Raw genomic sequence first — 7,961 nt, 5'->3', positions numbered from 1 at the left:
TATGCTCTAATGGAATGATTTCTAACAAAGTCAACAAAGGATTCGTTAGAGTGCCTCCTCAAAGAAACTTGACAAGCTTTGAAGTCAAAAACAAGATGTTGTGTATTTTATGCAAAATATTTTTCCAAACTAAAACAGTACAAACAACGTTAATGCCACAATGAGTAAAGTCCTTTAGATGTTGATGACCTAGTAGGTTAGCACAAGATTGTCAAATATTTATTTTTTTGGTTCATGATAACATGCTCTCAAAACATCTTTTTTCTCTGCCTAAAACAGGGCAGAATGTACCTGGTTAACAGAATTTTTTAGGGGAAAATGATGAAAATTCAGAAATGCAACATAAAATATTTTCTCATTCACCACTTCCAAAACCATTCAAGCTCTTAAAAATCACCAATATATATTTACTCTCGTTAAGTATAGCACAAAGCTTGGATCACCAGGGACAAGACTTTTTAAACTTTCTATTTGGAAGATAAACATCAAAAACTGGCCCCCATTTCATTAATCTGTAAATTACGGAATAATCAATAATAGAACCAGCTTTCCTTGATTCGAAATCCATATCTTCATTCTTTCTTGAGTGCCCTGAAGAGAAAACCAGAGCCCTGTGATGTCAACATTTACCTTATTGATTTTCATAGTCCAGGGAACACCATGTCGCCCCACTATGTAACCAAGATATTTTAGGTGCCTAAAACCTCAAAAAGCTCCCAAGAAAAATCCATTCTTCTCTTTGCAACCTTCTCATATATATATTTTAAAGGAAGACTCGAATCATTATCATCCACAGAGCATGCCCAATTTCGCCAAAAACCTGCAAGGAAAAAGTTAAAAGTTTACTAAGCCAACCGAATATCTGACAGTGTAAGATAATAGGCATCAGTTGTAATTAGTACTTGGATCTAATTATTCCATAACAACTAACTTTTTCAGGTTTGTTACTAAATATGCTACTCTGCACTTTACTATTTGTATGCATTGGAAGACTTATATTTCAAGAGCTCTCTGACAAATATATAGTATCTCATAAAAGCATTGAGTGTACTTCTAAAGAAGCACTTGATAATTTTTTTTAAAGCAACTATGTTTTAAGTAAAAATAAATGTTTTAAGTAAAAAAAAACTTCTCAAATAGATTCATTCAGAAAGAGTATTGATAGGATTTTCAAAAGCATTTTAAGTATTCTCTATGTTCCTATAAGAAAAAGAAAAAAAAAAAAGGGTACTTTACAAACTAGTTTTCATGTTGAAAACTGTTCTAAAGAACAATCCTATAATTTACTACAGCTTTAGCCATTTTCTTAAATAGTTAGTCAGCCAGTAGGTAACTCGAATTCTGTATCCATGACCACATATACAATCTATAAAGCAACTTGTAACACTAACTTGCAAGCAAACAATAACAAGAGTTGACCTACAAAGTCTCCTCAATTAAGCAATACGTCTTGCCATCCGAATAATTGCTGTTGTGTCCACAATCTTACCCTTCTTTCCACAACCTCAGCCATCCCTAATTCATCATTACAACGAGCCATAGAATATCTTTCCTGGAAACAAATTGCATGAAAGCATCAGATTGATTCAAAACAATTTGTAATGAAGAGATAATTTTCGTACCTGAATTGTAACTTGGATATAGAACCCATACAATATCTTCTTCATCATCATTTTGGGTCGGCATCATCGCTGATTTTTCGTGACAAGTTCATAGACGTTTTCTTGCAGTTGTACCAATCATCTGAACAAAAAATAAAATTTGATTTTGTAACAACAGAAGTTGTAATTGGAGAAATGCCGTCAATGAACACAGCAACAGATCGGAATGGATCAAGTTTTCTTTATGAAAGTTTTGGCAAAAATGTAAACTTGCGGCTTTTTGATCATTGGATGAAGTTACTAGGCAAAGCATTTGAATTCATTGGATTTTAAACGTGCTTGACGAAAATCTAAAAAAGTAAAAATTCAAATTCAAGAAGGGACGATCGATAATATGCTTAATGATTCAAATTACCAATTGTATATGTTCCAATGAATCAATTCACATAAAAAAAAAAAAGTTAAGAAAATAAATTTAATCTCATTCTAACACCTTAAATTTAGAACAGAATTGAGTCTCCAACAACCTAAAACAAATGTTAATCAATTTTTTCTTAAGAACCCAAAAAAAAAAAAAAAAAAAAAAGGACTACCTATTAGGCTGACGCCCGACAATTGACAATGTCAGAGGAGGGTACCGACGGGAACAATATCTTGACAGGAATAACAGCGGCGGCAACAGCCAAGTGAAGATTGGTCGGTTATGAACTTATGTTGGAGTCCTCTAACTTGGAGCACGGTCAGCAGCAAGTGAGAATAAAAAATACATTAAAAAACCAATCTGTTTTGTTTACACATGCGGTATTAAAAAGTAGCTAGAGAGGAGAAGGAATACGATGGTTTTCTTTTCTATTCACTCTTTCGTTTATTTGTTACATTAGATTGTATTTATACCTCTAGTATTATTGGATAAAACAAATAGTAAGAATATTTTTAAAAACTCTTTATTTTAAAGAGAAACAAACTTTTTATTCTTTAAATATAAATTAAAAAATGAGTTTAACTCTCCACATTTAGAGTATCTTCAATAATATTCTTTATTTTGAAGAGCATCTTCATTAATTTTAAAATATAAATAATACAATTTTTATTCAAATCCAATAAACATTTTAAATTTAATGAAGATGCTCTTTATTTTTAAGAAAGAGACTTAATGGGAGAGAGAATTAATAAATAAAATATATAAAAACTTGTAGTTTATTAATTAAAATTAGGATAGAGAGTGAAATTTGACTCTCTAAATGTGGAGAGTCAAATTTACTCTCTAATTTATATTTTAAAGATAAAGAATCTGTTGCACTCTTATTTTTATGAATAAACTCTTTATAATAAAGAGTTTATGAACATCTTCAAATGATTTTTTATATGACTCAAACTCTTTATTATAAAGAGTTTATCGATGAAAATAAGAGTCCAATAGATTCTTTATCTTTAAAATATAAATTAGCGAGTGAGTTCACTCTCTATCCTAATTTTAATTAATAAACTATAAGTTTTTATGCATTTTATTTATTAATTATCTCTCTCATTAAAATCTTTTTCTTAAAAATAAAGAGCATCTTCGTTAAATTTAAAGAGTATATTAGATTTAAATAAAAATTGTATTCTTTATATTTTAAAATTATTAAAGATACTCTTTATTTATATGAAAAATGTTCTTTAAAATAAAGAGCATCATTGAAGATGCTCTTTATCTTAATTTTAAATAATAAATTACAAATTTTTATACCTTTATTTATAATTTATCTTTTCTATTAAGTTTTTTTCTTGAAAAAATATATTCTCTTTCCTAAAATTTAAAGAAAATTTCAGGATTCTATTACATTTGAATAAAATATTTACTCTTTATATTTAAAAATCAATAAAAATATTAAAAATATTCTTTATTTATATAAGACGTACTCTTTGAAATAAATAACACAGTTAATGCTAGTTTACATCCCAGTTGATAATTGATCAACTAAATTACTAGTGGAGACCCAAACGATACCCGTCATTACTCTAAAACTCGTTAGGAAAAATAGAAAATCTCGAAGGCAGGGAACCGTTAAGTTGGAAAAGAGGAGCTTAGTAAGCTTGAAAATGGTTAGAGCGACAAGAATATTGAGTAAAGGACGCAAAGCTCCTGCGGATCTAAATTTGCTTAAAGTCTTGCAGTCTGAGATTACGCACGAGCTCTCCTCCAAACGCTTTCAGGTTTTTTTTTTTTTCAAAATCTTCTACCAATTTATAATTTTAAAGATGGGTTCATTATTTATCGTGAAATGATAATTGTAAATATCTTACTTGATGAATGAAATGGAACTTGTTTGCTTCATGTGGGATAAGTAAGGGGGCAATTTTTTTTTTGTTTTTATTATGATACTAAAAGCTTATGTTCAAAATGGAGCATAAATATCCAGTGTACTCATAATAAAAATTGTCCAAATTTGTTTCCTATATTTTAATGTCATATATTCAGGTATCTGACAAGTAACGGAGGAATTTGTTTGAAACAAATCCCAGTATTTTGAGTGGAGTTTTATGATGAAGGTTAATGATAATTACCCTAGTTACATCTTCTCAGTTACATAAGTGGGATAGACTTCCTTTTGATGGTTAGAATTATAACCTATATGGAATTTAATTATATATGGAATTTAATTATATATGAAGGAAAATGAATTCATATGCAAGATTCCTTTATGGATGTCGTGGTAGTAATTTTGTCATACTCAACTTGGCTAAGCCTTCTACATTTTAACCTTGGACCATCTAGCCACTACATAGAGAGTGAAACTGGTCTGTCTTTTGTAAATAATTCAAGAATTCTTGATCAGTTTCTTATTTATATATTTGTCATTGTATTTGCAGGGTATTCAAAATGGTCCCGTGGGGGGTTTTACGCTGGAATATGATGCACCACAGTCCCAAGATGTGGTTTTGCGGAGGAAATGTGAGTCAGGAGAGGAAATTGCGGTTTCAGCTATGCTGGGGCTAGATACCTTTGCAAGAGAGGGTATTTTTCCAAGGGAAGTTTTGATGAAAGTATGTGTAAAAAAGCCAGGGTTGAGCTCGATGTTGCATTTTGATTGCGGAGTTAGTGAGATGGATAGTGGTAGATCTGAGTTTGACATCCATAATGCATGTTATCTCCAATCAGCAACTTGTCCTGGTCCTTCAGTCTACAGAGGCCCTATGTTCAGGTAAAATTTTGTTGTATTATGAACAGAACTAGCTGCTAATCTTCTTGACCTGACGAGTTTTTGTTGTTTATCAGTAGTGTCAACTGGTATGCTTATTCACTAAGGTGAAATAATGAATAAAATATATAATGTGATTTAAAGAAAAAGTCTTTAAGATGAAAACACTGCTAAATGTTCTTTGTTTGTTTTGTTCTCATGTTTTGCACTGAGAGTCATGCTTCACTCCACTATCCTTCATTGCTCATTTCAAGAGGCCTCGCTAGGATGCAATTGGGGTTCTCTTTAGCTTAGTGCTATACATCGTCTTAGGAAATTAGTCAGTGAGATGGTTCTGGTGTGTTTTTGCCCCTCTTCTACCATGGCCAGTTCAAGGAAACCTCTTAGGTAAGAATTAAAGAATTTTTCTTCCAATGTTGGTTACATGGAGAAGGCACAAGTTCGGTTTAGCTATTGTGTTGAATGAAGAACTTTTCTAAGGGAAGGTTTTAGTACATGTTATCGATAGCATGTAGGTGGGATGGTCCATTCCCCATTATCACGTAAAGATGAATTTGTTACAGTTATTAAAAATTGTAAATGTCTCCAATCTTGTAGGTCGCTTTTATACACCTTTGATCTGAAAAGCAGGGTAAACATGCTAATGGTGCCTAGATCAGAATTGGCTTTGGTTTTCTTTTTTCCCCTACCCCTGTCGGTAGCTTCCTTTTTATTTATTTATTTCTCTATGAATGTAATTTTCCCAGCTAGATTAAGTAGGTGTGCTTGGATTCTGTCAACACTGCCTCTTCTTTGCTTTCCTTGGCTTGTTGTTGTAATTTAAATTTTTTGGATTCATGTCATGATATTCTTTGAGTTAGTTATTATAGGCCTTGACTTCGAACATATCTTGATTTATTTGCTATTGTTGGAGAAGAGGGATGCTAAATGCTTGGCTTAGATAATATTTTATCAATTTTATGCTTTATGCTAATAGAGTTAAATCGTATCTAATTTAGTGGGTCTTGATATTGGATTCTTCGAGAGGATAAATAGAACACATTGCATCTTGGTTTGGGGGTACTGAAGCTCAGTAACATTTAAGTCATAGATTGGGTTTTTAAAGAAACTATACCACTTATCATATCTGATTGCAATACCAATGTTTTTTTTCTTGCTCATGTCATAAATTTGTGGCCCATAGATAACAGCTAAATTTTGATTGGATGTCCTTTCTGTGCTTGTCTGTATCAGGGTGTAGTAATAGAAGGGGAGAATTGCTATTTCTTATTAATGACATCTAGCAGTTTTCATCATTTTTTAAATCTTTTATTGTACATTAAATGAAATCAACTGCTATGGATGCTAAGTGGAGACATGTAAACAAGATTGAATAAATTTGTTTTAAGGTTATATATCCGTATATAAATTCCAGTAATTATCATGTATATAAAATTGGACAATCAGTGGGCGCTCCATTTTGATTTCTTTCTTTATGTCACTGCAGACATGTTACTTTTCTCTCTCAATGTAATAACTGACCCAGCCGTGTTATGATCACTTAATCTTTGTGTTGGTTTCTGTAACTCACATGAAATAACTTTTTATTTATTAAACATCGTCTTCAAGTGATATGTTCGGAGACTCACATGTTGTTCTTATTAATTGCAGCACTTTGACCGTCAGTTACAAGGTGCGCTCAAGGAAATCTAGTTGCCAGAGGAATTGGAGAAAGTCTAACCAACTTCCTTCTCCCCACTTGCATAAAAAGGAGCAGAGGCCAATATGTGAACTGGTTGCAAAAACGAATCTTTGGTGGCTAAAGGCGAGTGACATATATGAGGATACGGTGAAGGGTTTACGTTATAAATTTTTTCTTTTAACATTTGCAGCATCCCTTTTTATTTGAAAAGGATTGTAGCTGAAATTATTCAACTGAGCTCAAATTCTAATTATAAACCAAAATGTTTACATATTCAAAGTTGTATCATCATCTCGAAATTGGGACATTTTTTTTCAACCCAGAGCTTATAGTTTGCGGCAACAAGTTACTTTCCCTGTTTTTATACTCTGACCGTAGTTTTATCATGGCTATATGTACTAAAATTGCCTACATGATTATTGGTGTTTCACGCTTGCAGCCTGCCCTGCAGTACAAAATTGATCCTTTTTCTATGATCGATATGATCCTGTGTATATATGACCTTGTTTTTAGTAGAATTGAGTTTGAATGGGTTTAATGATGAGTTTCTTCAAGTCTTCAATGAATTTCGTTTAGCTTTTCTTGTTCCTTTTGACCACTAGTTGTTTTTGTGGCATATTTTCCTACATGACCCCTTCAAGCTTGCCCGTTTCGCTACCAAATTTAGTCATATTTTGTTTAAGACAGTTTTAGTTTTGAGAAATGCCAAGCTCTCAGGTTCTTCTCCCCATTTACCTTTATCCCAGTGTTTTCAAATTTAAAATTAAAGCCTTCAATCGAGGTGAAAACATAAGTTAATTGTAAAGCTTCTGGTAGGTGATAGAAAAAAATGTTCCATATGTTAAATACCTAAGGTAACAAAGATGTGCTTTTTTTTATATAACAATAAATTTCTTATCTATTTGTGCAAAAAACCTTTTTTACACGCACCCATTATTCATATCAACAAAACTAATATAATCCAAAACTAATAGTTAAGTGTTGAGATTTCTAATCCCACTTATATTATCATAAACTTAATAAACAATCCACAATGTGTATGATTTTCTAAAGGAATGAAACACATATTCATCAAAGAGGATTTGTGATTTTGAATTGGATAGTTCTGCATATAATTATGAAGGACCGTCTGTGCTATGGCAGTTGGAGATGGGTCTAGAAGAAAAAAAAATTGTTATAATATATTAATTTAAGAATCACTTGGCTGTTAGTTTGCTTCACAAACCGTTTGTGATAAAGATTATAAACACCGAATTCTAAGTAATCTCTCTAGAACCAGTTTTTCTAATTAAATATTTTCGAAATTGATTGTTTACCATATTTTTTTTTAATAAAGTGATAACCAATGATTAATAAATAGGTTTGAAAATCACTTCTCAAATAAAAGAAATACTCTATGAAACAAATTGATATATTTATGGGTCCATGGAAGTAATTTTTCTTTCTAGGAAGTGATTTTTAGCTTCCATCTAATTTATCAAATTGCCCTACTTTTAA

General features: G+C 31.5%; 1 pseudogene; it reads left to right on the top strand.

Moving 5' to 3' along the window:
- Positions 1-3,609: 3,609 nt before the first annotated feature.
- Positions 3,610-6,595, top strand: LOC116128909 (annotated as a pseudogene).
- Positions 6,596-7,961: the final 1,366 nt, after the last annotated feature.

This window comes from Pistacia vera, unplaced genomic scaffold (genome assembly GCF_008641045.1).
Source record: "Pistacia vera cultivar Batoury unplaced genomic scaffold, PisVer_v2 Contig205, whole genome shotgun sequence".
NCBI lineage: Eukaryota > Viridiplantae > Streptophyta > Magnoliopsida > Sapindales > Anacardiaceae > Pistacia > Pistacia vera.
This window is presented reverse-complemented; position numbering and strand designations above follow the sequence as displayed.